At 38.4% G+C, this 19338-nt stretch overlaps 1 protein-coding gene across 4 annotated transcripts in view; it reads left to right on the top strand.

Moving 5' to 3' along the window:
* The window catches only part of DACH2 (dachshund family transcription factor 2), a 262986-nt gene that overhangs the window by 109876 nt on the left and 133772 nt on the right, over positions 1-19338 (top strand). The gene's annotated exons all lie outside the window — the stretch shown is intronic.

Here is a 19338-nt window from a genome sequence, read left to right as displayed (position 1 = left end):
AAAGAAGAGAGCAAGAGATTTTTGCCTGGAATTTAAATATGTGTAAAAATCATATTTAGAGCTGAGAAGTGCCATTGACTTAAAATTATTTTATAGGAGAGGCAGTTAAGCTAAGCAAAATAACTGCTCCTTCCACCTTGATCAACTGTCTAAAGTGATAGAGCAAAAAATGATGTTACTCGTTTTCAAGAGCTTTCATTTTAAAAGGGAAAGATGTAAATAGCAAATGTCAGCATGAATTACTAGAATCATGTCCTGAAACACCGCTCAAAACAGATAAAAATCTTGGTGTTTGTAATTGACATTCTGCTGAACAGTTTTAAAAAATATTTTGTTTTTCTTGGCACTGGAATCTATCTCTGAATTAAACACGTTCTTTAAAAATACTGTTCAGCAGATAGTGGTGGTAAGGTCTGGGAGCACTGTAGAAAGCAGAGTATGAGAAGAAGGCAGCACAGCTGGGAAGTTTTCTGTTGTGTGTTGGTCACGTACTATTCAGGTACTTTTTGTTGGAAATAACTCCAGTTTTAGCCACATACTTTTAATTTTTGCTTCCCGTGTAATACAACTTTAAAACAGGTCACTGTTCTAAATTCTGCATGACATGGAAGCATGCTGTGTTTTATGGTTTTTGGCACAAGTACTTAGCTGCAGCCTTTGGCATTAAGTGTGTTCATTTAGTTCCTGTGTTTTGTGTGTGGCAGTTGGAATGATGTTTTGTTATCAGTATTAGAGCTTACTATCTGAAGTATGGGCTGTTGTGTAAACCACGATAACAGATGAAAGAACAAATTTATGTTGCATAATTATGATATATTTTTCATGCCAAAAAGTAAGTAAATTCTCTTTATACGCTGCTTTTTTCAGTATTGAGACTCAAGAACTGCAATTTTTTTTTTTAAATAGAGTCTAGTGACTGCATGCAACAGTGAGATTTCTGAGGTTCAACAAAGTATTTCTGGTATAACGTGAAGATCTCTCCTTTAGAAAGAAACATCTATTGATCAGAAATGTCCCTCTAGTAGGGGACCAGAAGCACACTTGGAAAGAGTCTGAGAGTTTGAGGAGTACTTGCACTATGTAGTGTAAACCATTTTTAAAAGTTTTGTCTGCTTTTGGTATATATCAAACAGAAGCAAACAGAACTGTTAAGGGCGGAAAAGACTTCCAACATCTTCCAATCCAACCATCCACCAACTACCAATATTTTTCCACTAACCTGTGCTTTTCAGTACAGTTTCTAAACATTTCTTGAGCCCCTCCAGAGAAGTGACTAAACCACTTCCCTGGGCAGCCTGTTTCAGCACCTGACCTCTCTTTTGGAGAAGTTTTTGCTAATATCCAACCCAAACCTCCTCTGGTGCAATTTGAGGCCATCTCCTCTCATCCTACCACTATTAGATGGGAGAAGAGGCTGGCCCTCATCTCAACCACAACCTCCTTTCAGGCTGTTGTAGAGAACAGTAAGGTTTCCTCTGAGCCTCCTCTTCTCCAGACCAAACAATCCCAGTTCCCTCAGCCACTCCCCATCAGAACTGTGCTCCAGACCCTTCACAGCTTCCCTGCCATTCTCTGGATGTGCTCTGGGGTATTGATGTCTTTCTGGTAGTGAGGGACGCAAAAAACTGAACACAGCACTCAAGGTGCGGCCTCAGCAGTGCTGAGTACAGAGGGAGGATCACCTCCTGCTGGCTGCACTATTTCTGATGTAAACCAGAATGCCATCCGCCTTCTTGGCCACCTGGACACACTGCTGGCTTACTTATATGCACATATTGGCATTAGGTCTATTTGAATAGTTTATGATGGTCTTAACTTTAATTCCATTAAGAATCTCACACGAGGATCTTTTTGGGGTTCTTAAAGGGTGCACAGACCTGTAAAGATAAGTTTTGAGTCTCTTGGCATTTTATAGGGTCTGTCTTGTACAGGTTGGTTATAATATTTGTGTCAAACTGCAGAGAGCTGTGCTTTAGCAGGGATGAAGAGATAACAGCGTTTGGTCTATAATGGAAGGGATGTGATTTTGAAGTGTTATCCTAATCTATCTGTTGGCTAATTGAAAATATATTAAGCTTTAAATTTCAACTTGATTAATGTAAAATCACTCTTTGCACCATGTGAAAGGGCCATTGTCACTGTTACAAAGCTAAAAATGAGTTGATCAATAATGCAAAATTAAAGATGAAGTGCATTCTATTTACTTTACGAATGCATGTGCTTAGAAATGAAATCAGGAAAAGTTCTTAAGGCTTCGTAATTTTTCATATTTTTTTTTCCTAGTAAATGTGTCCATCCAATGGCAATAAAAATCAATGAGTAAATGAGCACAATGGGAACATGCTTACCAAGCTCCAGACTTTGAGATTTTTATGAAAAAAGTGGGCTTGCAGTGAATTACTAAAAAAAATGTTCTTGTGCATTTTCCCTTGAGAACATAATAGTGCAACCTCAGCAGAATTTCATCCCAGACACATTTTATGTGATTTGAAAATAAATGGCTTCTGATATATTTAAAAAAGAATCAAATTGTGTATTTTACACTTCTTTTAGTGTCAGTTAGTCATGGTGGAGTAATGCTTTAGAATAACTGTGCTCTTTTAAGTATCACTGGAAAATAACCGTTTTAGTTAGCTAAGGAATTTATTCTGTTAATATTTGCTTAAGGGAAGGCTTTGCAATCAAGGCTATGAAACACCAGGGAGCAGGACTGAAGGAGAAACTGGAAAGTGTTGTAGCATTGCTGTTCTCAAAAGGGTCTGAGAAGGAGAACCGAGTTTGCTGTACATGTTACAAAATACTGTCCTGCACAAATCTCTGTCCTGTGCAAACTTTAAAACTAAAATACCTTATCAGGCTTGCTGAGATCTCTGGGAAGGCTCTTTTTCAAGTTCGTGTAATAGGGCAGCAAAGTCTTAATGCCTTCATTTCACTTTCCCAAATCAGCCCTGGAAGCATCCTGCAGAGGACTTGGGGCATTCTCTGCTTTCAGAGCATTTCTGATTTTAAAAGTTAAGTTAATTTTTCAGTGATGCTGGATCTGTGCAGTAGAAAAGTTGCACTGTTTTTGCTGATACCTTCCAAAATTGGTTAGGTTCGTTCTTTTAATTTGAACATTATTTTTTCATCTCGGAAATGTAATTCTAAATCTTCCATTTTGAATCTCTTAATCATTATGATTGCTGTGTTTTGAATTCCCTCTAGCTTCATAGTATCTTTTTTGTAATGAGGTTGCTTAGAAATACGCATGCAGTTCCAGACGTAGCCATACAGCAGTAGATGAGTTAGGGCAATTTCTTCTGTCTCTGAAATGATGTTTCCAGGCAAGCAGCCCAGCACAAAGTTGGATATTCTCCTTCTTGTGTCACATCTGCCTAATTTGCAATCGCTTACAATACCTGGATGTCCCTCAGCACATTAACATTACAGATGTTGCCTCTCTTTTAGAGAGCTGTGTTTTCATTAATTGTGCTTCTTCTATTTAAAAAAATACATATTTTTTTATGATTTTTGTTCATTCATGTCCCTCTGAAAGTACCTGCAGTAGTTCCATTTTCCCGTGAGTGCCATTTCTTCTATGAGGTTTTGCTCAAAGTTCTTTCTGTGGGGATTGTTTGTGATGGTATTAGATCAGGTTAGAGCCAGATCAGTTTATTACTTCAGTATATACTCTTCAGTGTAGCTCCTCTCTGTGATGTCATTACTCCATTTGACTCCACTAAAGCTCACCACAATCCTAATTGTTTATTGAAGCAAAATGCTCTTATTAGATGATGGTTGTTTTTTTTTAAATAATACTGTCTACACAGCATCTTCTTTTGTCCCCCTGTATCAATTAATTCTGCGAGTCTTTCTTTATAGAAGCATTTTATTCTGCTTGATGGCAATGCAGCTGTGTGATGTCATCAGCCTGAGGTCGCTCTCTTTACAGTTAGCAGAAGCAGAAGTTACTTCTCCAGGTAATTTCCTAGTGCCTACCTAGCGTCCTAGGCTGGATGCTAATGCAGAACAGGTTTTCATGCTGCTTTGTCTGAACTTCTTGAAAACTATTTTTTTCAGTAAAAATGATCTTTTAAATTAGGAAGAAGAACTCACCTGTAAATGACATTGCTTTGACTAATGCTTGTATTTAAAAAACAAAAAAAAAAAAACCCAACCATTTAAAGTTATGATTTTGAACTGTCTGGGTATAAAATGGGAATCTTCTGATACTGAAGCGTTTGAAAACAAAGTTGTATCTTAGAAGTCAGTTCATTAGGATGAGATTTTTGTGCACCGACACAAGCAAATAGACGAGTTCACTGAAAGAAGTGTTTTGTATAAACCAGCCAGCATAACATAGACCCGCAGTATGTTCTGTACTTAGCACCTTTAAAACTGTCAACAGACCTCAAATTTCAGCTATAAGCAACATAGCTGTGTGTTTAACTTATTCTTGCAGCAAATGTGTAGTAGTAATGATAGTAATGTGATACACAGTGATTTCTCTTGTAGAGTTCAAAGTATTTTCTAGAGCTCAGTGTCATTACAGACAAAGGAATAAAGTCTGTCAGGATGGAAATGACCCGGATGTGCAGTTTAACTGTGAATCCCTCGAGTTTGCCACCTACAGTGGACCTGAAGTCCAACTGATCGTACTTCGGATACCTGCACACTCTCAAAGAGGCCAAATATCAGCTTGGATCCCCCCTGTGGTCCTGGACCGTTCTGCAGGGCAATGGACTTGAGAAACGTGTACAGATGGGTCAGGCGCAGAGCCCGAGGAGCACCCGCTTTTTGCACTCTGTAAGGAAACTGATGTTACATTTACAAAACTCTGCAGAGGAAAAAATGATCAACAAGAATGCAGTCTAAATTTAAAAAGGAAATAGTTTTTGAAGAAGTTAGCAGGATATAGGAAATGGAAAGAATAAATGTTTTCATTCAGTTTCCTGTTTAGATGTATGGATAGATTTGACTTCAAATAGATGAGCCACACAGAAGTTTAGTTTATAAGGGTCAAATGGTAACAGTTTCTGTTTAATCCTTGATTTACATTAACTTACAGGAAAACTAATGATTTTAAGCAGGCATCAAAGTGAGGCTGCTTTTTACATTTCTCTAACTTTGTTTGACGAACAATTGTTTCCTTTATCCGTCTTCTACAAAGTTAGTGGTTGTGTTTAACTTAAACTACTCATTTAGCCTTCAGGCACAGCTTATTATGAGTTGCTTTTAAATGAACATTGGCCCCTTAAGAGTGCAAACTCCTTGACAGCTCTTTTAGATTCTTGCGCTTACCTGAGCATTTCACAAAACCACTCTTCACAACTGCACACATTATAATTTACGCATTAAAGCAGCGAGTTTTCACCTTAGGTCTGTTACCAAGAATAATCTTTCAAAACCTTTTTGCAAGAATATAATTATAAATGTGCAATTAACAGCAAAAGAAAGGTCTTAAGAAAACTGCGAGAGTAATTTGGCCTATTTTAATGCCTCAGCCAGATGGTGGTTTAAAGAATGGGATTTACAGAAGATAAAAAGTCACATTTTCAGTCCTGAATGTTTTATGAAGTGTAAAATTTGAAGCATAAAAGTGAGAGTATTACAGGTCTAACCATCAGAGGTGCTCTTTTTTTTGGCTGCTGGGCAGACAAAGGAGTTATAAACATAATTACTGATACGCATCTGTACAAAAGCATGAAGATGCCATGTGAAGAAAGAACTATTTGTTGCTTTTTTCCATGAACTGATCGCATCCAGTGGCTGATTTTCCCCATGGATAAATAATGTGCTCATTTTTGCCTTTTGTTACAACTTAAATTTGTACACTCTAATCCTGGAGTCTCTTCCTTTAAAAATACAGGTGCTTCCCTTTTGCTAATTAAACATGAGTTCTTTGTAATTGTTGACTATCTTAAGTTGGTGTAATCACCTTGGCCTAAATGCCTGACAGAATTTCCAACTTAGCTTTATTCCAGAAAACACAGAGGTATTTTTTTAAGTGGTAGAAAAATAACATAAGACGTTTCTGCCACTTGAAAAGGAACCAGCTGCATTGTTTGAAACCGAGGCCATAGTGCTATAAAGTATCTGCTCAGAAATAATTCAGGAGAATTACCAAATATCACACAGTAAATGGTCAAATTTGATAATAAACTGCTTAATTCCCCAGCAGTGGTCATCTGGACTGCTAACGTTCACATAATTTAAATCACATGTTTCCCTGCTACCAATTTCTATCACTTTAGATTTACATTTCTTCCCTCAAAATTTAAGAGTTTTTTTCTATTTAATAAATTTCAGAAGATAATAGCTATCTTTGCCCCAAAAGATAAAAAGAAAACAAAGTAGTATCAGCAGCTATGTGAAACACAAATTTAGAGTCATGCTATTTCAAGAGATGGATAAAGATAGCCAGGTTTATGAAGTCAGGTTTGTTATTCTTCTGCAAATAGCCTGTCTGTGTAAAATCTGAGTCCAAAGAATCTGTGAAGAATCCTTAGGGAATTACCTGCCCTTAGGGGTACGGAGTTGTCCCTTTGGCCATCCAGCCTTCCCAGCACCCTGGCGTAGGGTTGTGTCCAGTTGCATACAGTAACAGACAGTTATTTTATGATTTATGATGTGTTATTCACAGGGAACAGGCAGTCAGTACGTTTTGGTGCTCTACCTTGAGCTGACTTTGCAAAGAGTTGGTACGTGCTCTAATTGTCACCTTTGTTAAAGCTGCACGGATAGCTGATAGTTTGAATGTTTCTTGCATGCACATGTGAGGTCTGCAGTGTTCCTGGGCTCTTGGCAGCAGTATTCGGTGTCTTGCTTTATATGAGCATATTTGAAATACATGTCTATGCAGTCCCAGTGGAAAGAGTGCATCTGGATCTTCAGCTGTCTTGGTACCAGTGGTTCTTATGCTAGTTTGGTTTGTAAGATGCAGTGCCACCTAATTTAAACACATTTCTGAAGAATCCTCTCTGCTGTTTGGTGAAATAATTATTCCAGGAGTCCTTTAGAAAAGTACTGCTTTCTGAACGTGCAGTATATTCAGTGTGAAAGGTGTATTGTGATTTTTTTTTTCTCTAATAACTGGATGAAGTAGATAAAGCCCATTGCTTTTGGAAATAACTCTCATGCATGGAGCAGTAGTATGCAAGCATTTTCTTTAAGGCATGATGATAAGGAAGATGCTAGAGCAGGAAATTTATCACGTTACCGAAGGAAGATCTGCTGCAGAACACAGAGAAGGAAAATGTAGGGGAGCTTTTGGGCTCCAAATAATCAGCTCTTCGTTGTATGCTTTTAGCAGAAAATTTGACAAGAGTTCTGTCTTAATACAACGTCTCCCTAATTCCTACTTGATTTTGCTACAGTTCACCAGATTTCAGTTAATAAGCATGTTGGAAGAGAGAGGGAAAACAAGCCTTGGAACCCTGGAACTGGCACTTGTCAAACATACAGCGTCAAAACAACATTTAGCATGTCGGGACTGTCACCTTCTGCAAAAAAATGCTGTTTTTCTTGGTTTTGTAGTTGATGAAATGATAGTTATGTTCATCTGCATCTTTGCTGTGTGAAATCTGTGTATCTCTGGGACTGGTCCTGTGGAAGAGGATAAACTTATTTTGCTCAGCAGGGTAAATGATTCCATGTTAAAGCATTATCTCCATTTGCATTGAAAAAAAAAAAAAAAAAAAAAAAAGATTCTTTTAATGATTTCAAGTGTAGCAAGATAGGGCTTAACTGAATTTGGCCCTGAACCAGAAAATCTTCTTTTGTTGATGTTAAAACACTGGCCACAGCAGTGATTACAACTAATGAATACAAAAGAGGCTTTATTTTTGCTATACTTTTTCTTTCATGTTTCCAATAAAAAGAAAAAAAAAAGTCTTATTAGAAAAGGAAAATTTTACTTGATTTGCTCTGCTTACTGGGAGACATTGAGTATTTCCTTTTTATTAGGGGAAGTGTATCTCTTGCATTTAACTTAGATAAAAACAAATGAAGATAGAAGTAATTTAATTTTAGAATATTTTTTTATTTGTTCAACAACTGTTGTTTTAAAATGGATAGCATGCTGAGAAAGAAACAAAACCACTTCAACAAAGCAGGAAATCAATAACCACAAGAAAGCCTAAAGAAAATGAATGCATACAGTGTGAGCAAGTGACACAAATTCTTTTCTGGCGTAAGAATGTTAATAATAGAAGGCATATGGAGTGGATGAAAAGCATGATAGAAATACACACGGAAAAGATGTGCTCCCTATTTCTATTTATAAATAATGACCTCTGTGTTGCAGTATTTAAACTTGGAAGGGTCTAGATGGTGGTTTCCCTACCCCTAGTCCTAGGTAAATATTTATGCTTGCAAAATTTAGTAGGCTGGCAGTCATGGAAACGTATGTCTTTCATTTATCCCCAGGAAATCTGGTTACAAACACTCTTTTGCTTGAAATCTTTTAGTCTTTTTCAACAGCTTTAAAAAAAAAAAAACGTTTTCACTAAAGAGCAGTGAGTTGAGCAGATGATGTATTCTGGGAGATTCTGTTGAAGTCAGTAGCAAGCCTGTATTTGCCCCTGGTGAGGACGGGACTGTACTTATATGGTTTGTTGACATACAAACCAACACACATTTTGTATTTTCTGTCTTGTGGAAGCCAAGTAAAATGTTGATTGTTCATGCAGAAGGGTGAGGAAGTGGGTGCCAGTACATTAGCACAGCGCATGGTTTTGGGCAGAGACAAACTGTGCAGGCTGAAGGGAGATGTTTTTAAAAACCCGGCAGCAGGTATGACTTCTCTGATAAACCATTGTATCTAATCTAGGAAATATTTTATTGCAGGAAATCCCTGAACCTGTGAATAACTCGTGGTTTCTTAGTGCCCCGGACTTACTTTGGCTTTTTCTGTTGGTTTCTTACAGTGTTTCTCATGACTTAAAACAGAGCGAAGCTGATGCCAGAAGGTTTATTTACAAAGTAATGTTGCATTTCTCTGTCAGTGGCAAGGCACTTTGGTTTAGATATGCTTTTGATAGACCACCTGGGAGAAAGGGTAAAAACTCCTGTTGGAACAGAGAGAGTGTTGCCAGGAAGGGGAAGAGAGAGGTACTGTGACACTGGGAGGGAACACAGCGTGCTGCTTGCAGAGGGCAGGTCGGAATTGGTGGCTGTGAGTCCCTGGTTTGGTGACCAGTTCTCTCTGAACGCATTCTTTTCTGACATCAAGCCCAGGGCTGGCCCGGTTTTGCATGGGTCTGCAGCACAGCCAGCCCAGCCATCTGCTGCAAGGTGGGGTTTCGCTCAGGTCTGAGTTAGCGGGTGCGCAAAATACAGTAAACTTCCAGAAAAAAATAATTACAGATTTTTAAAAACTAATTGTTGCTTTAAATTTTTAAAGGATGAATGTAGTACTTTTCTTTTGAGTTGTTTTTGTTGGCAATGGCATGTCTGAACATCGCCAATACAAGCAGGCACATTTCTGCACACCTAAGTGATAGCACGCAGATCCCTTCCACAGTGAACAAGCTGTGAGATTCATCCATTTTCACAGGCACCTTCTTCTGCTATCTAAACCTGCTTTGTAAATAAGGCTCATTTTGAAAAGAGCTTCATATGGAACGAATCCTGATGAAACATGACCTTTGAATTTACTACTGAAAATGTTAAGACATGATTTGTTCAGCGTGAGGAGAGAATTTCTTTGGAGCACGTTCTTCAAAGTGGGGGAAAAGGTGAGAAAATATCCAATGACTGAAAAGGCCTTAAACTGAAAACCAGATGGCCCTCCAAAGCGGTGCTGGGGTTAGTCCTGGAAGCACAAGCCCGGATCTGGGTTTTGTGCTTCAGAAGGATCAGGATTTTTGTAGTGCTGAAGCGAGGAGTCTCTGAAAACAAAACCAGAGATGTGGTGAAGGGTTGGCTGGAAGCCCTGGGGTGGGGGTTACCCCGGTGCTGGTCCTCCTTGCCACAGGACTACTACCAAAATGGCTTTTCTGGGTGCATGGAGGAACGTGAGGTGAGGTGGCTGTGTGCTGACAGGAATTCGTAAAGTAGCAAGCCCTATTGCGCAGATGTTTCAGGTACATGTGTTTACCTGGTATTTTCTCTGTGGGACCTTGCTAGATGTGTCCGCCCTTGGAGAGGCATTTCCTCATCTCTGGGCCACCTGGTCAGCACGTGCCTCATGTGTGCAGTGCCTTGCTGGCAGGCAGGGTGTCAGTGCACAGGGCCATCTGTAGCAGCATCTTAGGGTACTAAAGAATAAATCTAACATGAATTTTGAAATAACTTTTTCTGCCTTTTCTGTACTTTCATGGTCCTAAAGCGTTGCACTTTGTTGTTTGAAAATAGTTCTGTGGTTTTGCATTAGAAATATTTACATTAACTATCTCAATAGTTGGCAAGTTAACAGTCCCGAAATCTGGAAGGATAAAGGTGAAACAGCCTACACTGTTAACTTACACTGCCTGTTCAATTCCACACTATTCGTGACCACCACCTAACTAAAGAGTAATTTCCATGTTGTGAAGGTTAACAGGCAGGTGATTCCTTCTGGATGCATCACAGAGGCTCATTTCGATTGCTGTGAACAAATCTTTTCAGCATGGATATAGGTGCAAAGGGTACTGTGGAGGACTGTTTCTGTCTTCTTTCATTTGTTATTCTTCGAAAGATAAATTTCTGTTCTGTAACCCTAGATTTTGGAGAGTCCTTGCAAAATTCTGAATGCACTGAACTTTGCAATGCAGAGATCAAAATCAGTTAAAGCAAGAGTAGTTTCCCATTGCACTGAAGCTGGGTTACTATGAAAACGTTGTGCTGCCGTGCTATAATATAGCACTGTGACAGCATTAGCTATCATCTCCTGTGGGTTGTTTGTTACAGAGTGCTGTAAATATGTCAAGTGCTTGCTGTTAGGTTTTCGTCTTTAGATAATAGGCTTAAACAGACACATTTTTTACAAGTTTTATTGAATTGAATCGTATGGAGAAGCAGCTCAGTGGAAAACAGCAATATTTCAAAAACCTTTCTTTACAGTAATGTTCTCCTAAATTGACATTGAATTCAGATACAGGTCAAAAATAAAACTTGTTAAGATGTAATATACTTCAGACATATATGAAAAATCATGAGGATGTGTAATAGATGGTGATTCCTTGTTTTGAGAATATCCATGCAAATGTTTTAGAAGTATGTATGTGGAAACTGTAAAAGAGTGCTTGAAAAAATTGGTGCTAAATTAAATGAAATGAAAGCAGATTTGTAGCTCAGTGTAGTGGCACTAGGTTGGATTGTACACTGCAGTATATGTGATGTAAAGCTGCGATAAGGAAAGTGAATTTCCTCTTGCCTTTCCTCGTTCACTTTTCTGTACTTTTTTTTTTCCCTTTGAGGTAAATTCTAGCATTTTTATGCAGATTCTCATTCAGGTATTTTATTTATTTTCTGTAGGTGAGATTGAGACTGTTTGTTGTCACCACACTGTCTTCACACGTTGCTGTTCCCAAGCGACAGTCCACAGTTCAGTCCCATGGTCCTGATTTTGGGATCTGTGTCTTCCAGGAGAGATAGCTGGGCTGAGTGATGTCCTCTGCCCAGGGCAGAGCTTGCTGACAGCCCAGAAATTGAGCTGTCGGATGGGGAAGGAAGCCCATCAGGCTCTGAACAAATACACAGTGAATAGAGGCTGGTAGCAGAGACCTATGTGGTCCTTTCTGTGTACTGGATTTGAGGGTTAGAAAGAGGATTGCTAGCATTTCCTGTGGCTTTTGGAGGTTATCCATTAAGGGCTTCGCTTTATCTTTGTCGTTACCAACATAAACTGTTGCCTGGTTGGAGTGGAGCTGTATGTGCTCCTATACTGCTCTCAGTGCCTGCCTTCACATCTGTTTACATCAGTCCTAAGCTTCCAAGTTGCAGGTGAAAAAATCCTAAATATTCTTTTAAGTGGGCTTCCTTTTACAGAATGAAAATTGCATACTAGAATACCCATGATCTCCAGTGTTTCGCAGCTTTCACTGGATTCAAAAAACAGCAGTACTATCCGAGTAGCTGAGCTGAAGCTTGCAGAGTTCATTACGTACTTGGCAGTATCTCTCAGGTATCCGGTACATTCACATTGAGTTAGGTGGAAGTCTTGGGTGAGTATTGTTCTGAAACACATCTGTAAGTTAAATTTGTGGTTCTGGTGATGTGTTATATGGCATGATTCCAGCACAGGCAGGCACACTCCTGCTAGCTTTAGTCCAGCTAGAGAATGTGACAGCAACAAAGAAGCAGCAGCAGGAACTTTGCCACACTGGTATGATCTCAAGTTGCAAAATGAACTGTGGTTTATCCATGCCACTCATCTTGACTGATACATCTACTAATTTAATTACTTTATATTAAATTATTGGGATATATATATACACAAGCTGTAGTAATGCTTTCAATTTCATTACTCATGTACCCTTAAATTGAAATGGTGCAGTGTGTAACTTAGATCTTGTGTACGGTGTGAATCAACAGAATTCTAATATTTGGTGATTTGACAGGTGTTACTTGACAGGAAAACATAGTAAGAATGTTGAGACACTTCTTATATCTTCAGGAAGCAAGGTTTTAGAAAATCAAGATTTAATAAAAGATGTAAAATGAAATGTAGGAAACATTAGAATTCTATGTATTTTCATGATTTCAGGGTATTATGTGAATATTTGGGGTTAGAAAAACTGTAACTAGGTCAAGTAAATGAAGTATAAAATAGCTTCACAGTTATACTTTCTGTCAGGTGAGTAGTCAACTCTTGAATTGTCTGTTCCATCACGTTTCTCTCTTTGACAAAGAAAAAATTTAATGAATTTTTATCAAGAAAATGTCAACACGAGTATTAGTAATTGGAGATATGTTTGAACTCTGTTGTAGAAAATGTGGAAACCAAGAACTTGCTGTGGGCTAAAAAGGGAGGATAAAGCAGAGCGCTCTGCATCTCCCTTCCACAGGTAGGTGGATTTCTTGGACTTGCCAAGGAAGGCAGGTCTCCCAGGAGGGACTGGGTAGAACTTTGCATGAAATAAATAGGTAGGCATATTTTAGAGCGTGTTGCAATATGGGGTTTCTCTGCTGTGGAGAAGATTCTCTGGTGAGCACAGATCTATCTTTATGTGTGAAAACCTCACAATGGCAAAACGTGACAAGTCCTCAGAAATCTAAAGTGTGTCTGTTAACCAGGAAAATGTTAGGGGTTTTTCCATATCTGTTGAGTAGATGACAAGAAGTACCTTGCATGAATTAAATCAAGGAAAACTAGGTTAGATGTCACCCCCCCTCTCCCCCACAAACCTGTCCTGACAGGAAGGCTGGCCTGGGCACTGCTGTGGGTTGCCTGGGGATGTCATGAAGTCTCTAGCACTGAGGGTTTTCAGAGGCAGGCTGGACTGTCAGGAATGATTTAATTGCTCGTGATTCTGCCTTGGGGCAGAGGTAGAGAGAGCAGGTGACCTCCTGAGGCTGATTCTGGCTTTACGCATCTTGGAGTGAACCCAGCAAGCCAACACCCCAAAGTCTGGGGCTGCTTCTCTGGCATTTTGCTGTTGGGTCATATTCTGAAGAGTTTGATAGCTTTTTGTACGCTGCTATAGAGCCCTGGGGTAACTGCTGACCTGATGTATTCAGCAAAATAATGGTATCCAGCTGGATGGGTGGTGCTTTGGTTTGTTGAAGGATGGGAACAGAGCTGGTACCAAAGTGAAGGAAGAGCTTTATTAGACAGATGGTGAATTGCTGTGCGGCTGAGAGGTCGTCAATCCCTCAGGAGAGGAACTGTGTGTGGACCTTCAGAGAGACTTGGTGATAGACATTTCCAGCTCTTCTGCATCACTACTGTCTATGCTGGTGGGTGCTGAACAAAGGAGAGGTCACAGATGTGAAATGCTGCTGGCAGAAAGATTTATCCAGGTCCAGAGTACTTGCTGTGATGCAGTTCTGCCGTCAGGCTGCTCCTTTTGTCTGCCTGAAGTTAGGAGTTGGACTCAGGTTGGAGTCATTGGGCCTCTGTGGGCTGGGATCTGGGGTTCCTGGAAGCTGTGAGAGGGGAACTGTGCTGTGTGGCCACACTGATGGGGCTCTGAAGATGCAAATGCTTGCTGACATAGCTGCGCATACAGCAGATGTCAGCAGGGATGTTTCCGAGCTAACTGATGCACTCCTTGACAGGGGAATTATATGCGATATTATTCAGATCTTGTGTAGGACTTTCTCTAACCTGTGATTTTTAGGAAGGACGTGGTGGTACTGTGTTACTTCACATTTTTAATGGTAAAACTGATAAAAATGCAGTATTCACTTTAATCCCACCTCTGAAGAATTCGGTGGTGTTAAGCAGTCCTTTTTGTTGTAACAGTAACACCAATTCATAATGACAGAACAGCGGTTCAGATTCATGTATGTAACTTTAGGAATATAGTTCCACTGACATTTTTACCGAGGCTGATATTCAGGACTTTCCTCACTGAAAAAGCCTAGAGAATCGAGTGGGAAGACTTTGTTTGGAGGTCAGAGCTTTCCTCTGCAATTTCCTTCTGTTGGACGTGGGGAGGAGAGAGCACGCTTAGCCCTGTGGAAGATGAGCCGTGGCTCCTCGTGCCAGTGTGGGCACTATTTTATGAGAGTTGCCATAGGGACCAGGTTCTAGTTATCGGCTCAAACAACTTCATGTATGATTAATGTTAATTGCCCATTTTGCATGGGTGACTTTTTTCCTCCTGCTGAATTGGCTCTTGTTGCCTTTGATGTGGCTGGCGATCCAATGTCCTGCAATGGTTAGACAAGTGATCAGTTTGCCAGCGCTGAGAGGAGACAGAATCAGGTTGCTGCGAGGTCAGAGTTTGCTTCTCTTCTCAAACACTGAGAGGTCAAGTAGAGTTTAACTACCATTGGCATCTTTGAAATGTTGTAATAAACACCAAAGCAAGGAGATTATTTTTAATCCATGCTGCAACTAAAAATCTTATGGTAATAAAAGGAAATGACTTTAACTGAAGTTATCAGGAATGTTATGTTTATTGATAAAGACTTCAAAGAGTACCTTTCACAATCACTAGCCTGTATTTCACGATCTTTGAGGAAAGCAAAGTTGTAATTTCTGGTTCCTGTTTGAATTTCAGAAAAGCAACTAAGGTGGTTTTTCATTTGTAAGCACTTGCACCAGTTACTGCTGCTGTTATCAGAGTAATTTACACAACGTGTGATACACTACTTCTGTATTTCTCCTCTAAGCCTAATAAAATACATTGCTGTTGAAGAAACATGCGATATGTATGAGAGTTTTCTAAATCACAAGTCTAGCATATTTTTATGCCACATATTTCAAGCCTCATGGAATCAATAATTAATTTATTAACTGGGTATCTTTTGAAAAAACAAAATCGGCAGTCCTTGCTAAACTGCGTACTGCCAATTCATAAATAGTTGATGACAAAAATGAAAGTGTAATGGTAAAATTCAGATTTTAACGATCAAAGTATTGGGTACCTCATCTATCACAACTTGGAATAAATATATCACAGAATGTGTCATATCTCATTGACACCGTGAGACATAATGCTTTCCCTTGTTATCTAGCTAACTGCCAACTCTACAAAGTTTATAGGCTGCTAAGATAATGTGCTGGTGGTAATCCACTTCAGTTGCAGAAATATGAAGTACTGTTGAAATATATTTCTACTTGGTTTATTCTTTGCTCTCAAGAGGTTAGGATACTATTTCAGTTCCTCTAAAGAGGCCCAGAGAATGAAAAGCAAAACATCAGGATAAATTATGCTAAATGCTGGACTAGACCCCAGAGGAAATCATGCTTCTGTGGTACAGTATTTGTCCATTTATCTTACAAATGTTACATCTAATGTTAATTTTGTAAAGGGAAAGCATTCAAAGATTCATCTGATTCTTTTAATAATAGCGGTAGTGTTCGAGTGTTATTTGTCAAACTCAAACCATCGTAACTTACTTTTCTATTTGTGACAGACCGTTCATACTGAAAATATTTAAGACTACTAATACGTAACATTTTATTTCACAAAACACAAATAACCTGGTAATTAAACTCCAAAACTTAACAAATAATTGCCAGCAAGCAATTACCATTCAATTAAAGAGTAATTACATGGTTATTTGTGCCCTGTAAAATAAAGCATTACTGAAATCAGTAACGCAATCAATATTTTAGCAGAAACAGGATGCTGCAGTGATGGACCTTTCAACCTGTGCTGATTAAATTGTCATCCAAAGAACAGTTTCCTAGTTAAATCACCACGTGTTTATTTGTCTTGATGAATATGCAAATTCACTTCTGATTCCAGTAAATCTCTTATATTTGAAGCATAAAAGTAGAGCACTATCGTACATCAACAGTAACGTGCTGTATGTTTCCACTGATTATTTGGATTTTACAAGTGTTGATGAATTTGTGGGTATTCCAAAATATGCTTATCTGTAATGGTTGTAAAATAGAATTTTAAAAGTTGGGGTTGATAGAAACTTTCAAATTAAAAATCCTTGGAACGTTTAGAGGATAAATAATAAAGTTACATTTCAACAGGAATGGAAAATGAAGGGGAAAAAAAACCTCACTCTTTGAGTGGCTTCTGAACATTCTCTGTATAATTTTCAACAGTCAGATGTACTCATACAGTGTATTTTATTCTCTGATGAATTTCATTCCAAACAGAATACAGAAACAAACAATATTCAGATCATATTGTCCTGACAGGTCATTGTTCACTTTCATGTTTAGTGCCTTTTTGGCTGAGCAGGATAATGGGAGCCTAAGCACAGGTAAAACCCCAAGCCTCCAGCCATCTCTCTTGCAAGTAATTGATGACTCAGAGGGTTTTTTTTATTTTTTTATTTTTTTATTTGTCTTTTTTTTAGGGATAATAGTATAACTTTATTAGAGCTGGCCATTTTATTCGCACTCATGTAGTAAAAAGAATATGATTACCAAATACATATTAATGGAGATTGTATTGTACTTCTCCTTTAAACTCTGTGGTCTTGACTGTAGCCATAAAACTACTTTAACATTAAAATAATTTAAAGATGTATCTGTAAGCCAGCAGCTTCTGATTGAAGTAACATCTTAGCAAGGATTGAGTCACTTTCCATTCTTAAGGGCAAATTAATGGCAAATACAAAATGTAAAGGAATGTTAGAAGTTGTTCAGAGCTGATCATTCAGCTTCTTGCTTCCTTTTGTTATCAGTGAGGAAGAAATGAGCTTTCAAGTATTTAAATTATTTTAATGACATGAAGGAAAAAGTGGAAAAGAAACAGCAATAGAAGAGCTAGGTGTCAAAAGATATGGGGAAATAATATTAAATAAATTTCATATGTTTATGCTAGTGCTGCTAACATTTCAAAGTTAGTAGTTATAAAATAATAAATTTTATATATTACGTATGTATTATAGTCCTGTTTCCTTTCTGAAGGCATTTCTTAGACATTTTCACTAAATTGTGAGAGTCGGATATGTTTTAAATAGAAAGCGTGAATTGAAATTCCAGGCTTCCTAAGGTGATAAGTTGCACTGTGTGGGCAGTGGAAATGTGCAGACGGACAAGTGAGTTTCATTGCTTGGCAGCGCCAGCCCAGCGCCAGCAGCAGCGCGGTTGGAGATGAAGCGCATCGCATGTTTTAATGCACTAAGCTTTTGTTTCCTTTGTGTAAATCTTGCATTTAGAAGTAAGATTTCCTTCAAACATTTTTATCCCATCTCTGAGATTTCTGCTTTGTGTTCAAACAAAAATGCCAGAATTTTCTTTCAGCCAAAAACTATAAATGCTTGTATTCAAATAGGTGCTTTCTTTGAGCTGTCCTCCCAGGAAGAAACCGTGGTTATGGTACATCAAAAATAATAAATCATAAATGTTTCTTCATAAATTCTTTTAGAAATGTTCATTTTTTTTGTTTGTTTCTTTGTTTATTTTTTTTTAAGATTTTTGTTACAGCTTATATGAGCATACAGAGTGTTGCAAATATTTTGTAGTATTTGAGCTTGAGAAGGGAACACTTTGTGGTGTAGTTGGTTGAACTGTTGGAGAAAGCTGCTCATTTTTGGTGTTTTATTTTTGTGATTTTTTTGCAAATGCATTAAGTGCCAGTTAAGCACCGAGAGATTCATGTGTGTGCACAGACTTGTGTAAATTGGAATTGTAGCAACTCATTTTTATTTCACATCTCCACGTACAGGCCTAATAGCGTACGGTAGATGGCCATTCAGCAGGTGTTTTTAATAGATAATCCATTTGTGCATCTAACTTCCTGTGAAATTTGCATGCTGTTATTTTAGGTTTACCTTATTAAAGCCTCATGAATCTGGGCTTTCATAGTAAGCCGTACTTTAAAGCCATCATAGTAGGATAAAGCATAACAAAGTAAAATGGAAAATGCACCAACTAAGATGAAACACAAAATGGGCAAACGTGAAGCTAAAAAAAGGACAGGATAGTTATTTAGAGAGAAAATAATAAACTGAAAAAATGATTTTGTGCTACCTTGATGTACAGTAAAACAAAATAGCACTAGCACAGTGTGTGAAAAATGAACACGTTAATGGTACCTCTGCGCAGTGTTGCTGGAAGTTGTCTTCATCTAAACACAGAGTTTGTCTTACATTGATGGAGAGCTTTGGCACTATAAGTTGATGGAGTGAGGTTTAACTGAAATGTCTTTGCGGACTTGAAGTCATTTTGGAAATGCTCTCTATTCAAACCTCATACATTGTTGCAGCTTAGTTACTTCATGCAGTGCTTCACTGTATTTTGTCAAGAGCTCTATTATTCAGCAAAGTAAAAATTGTTTTGATCTAAGGGGATTGTTTGATCTAAGGGAAGCAGGAGTACTTTGGCAAACACTAGGAGGTTATATTTTTATTATTTGTCTTGGGAAAGTTGATTCAAATGGTCTTTGCTCTGTAAATCTGTATTATGGTTGCTGTATAGCATGATTTCATGCAGGCGTATTTAAGAGATGAACACGATAGCTAAAAAATAGATACTGTAAATGAATATTCAGATCTTTAACATTTTGGATTAAAAATCACAGGCATAATAAGGTGGTTGGAGATGGAGTTTTTGGCAGGTTGGGCATACTTGGTTTAACCTATGTGTGGTAGTCAAAACCACAAGTCAGTCTGTGAAGTAATCAGTTTTGGAAAAGCTGAGTATTAAATTAGTGCTGAGTCTTCAGAAATAGTCTGTTAGCTGCCATGATTCAGAACAAGGCGGTTAATGTAAAAATAAAGATTGCATTGTGTTGAAATTTGAGTCAGTGTGGTGCACGTGCATGGCTCAGACTGGGAAGCAGTTACTGCTGA

This window comes from Lagopus leucura, unplaced genomic scaffold (assembly GCF_019238085.1).
Source record: "Lagopus leucura isolate 7727_CA_CO unplaced genomic scaffold, USGS_WTPT01 Super-Scaffold_100016, whole genome shotgun sequence".
Lineage (NCBI taxonomy): Eukaryota > Metazoa > Chordata > Aves > Galliformes > Phasianidae > Lagopus > Lagopus leucura.
This window is presented reverse-complemented; position numbering and strand designations above follow the sequence as displayed.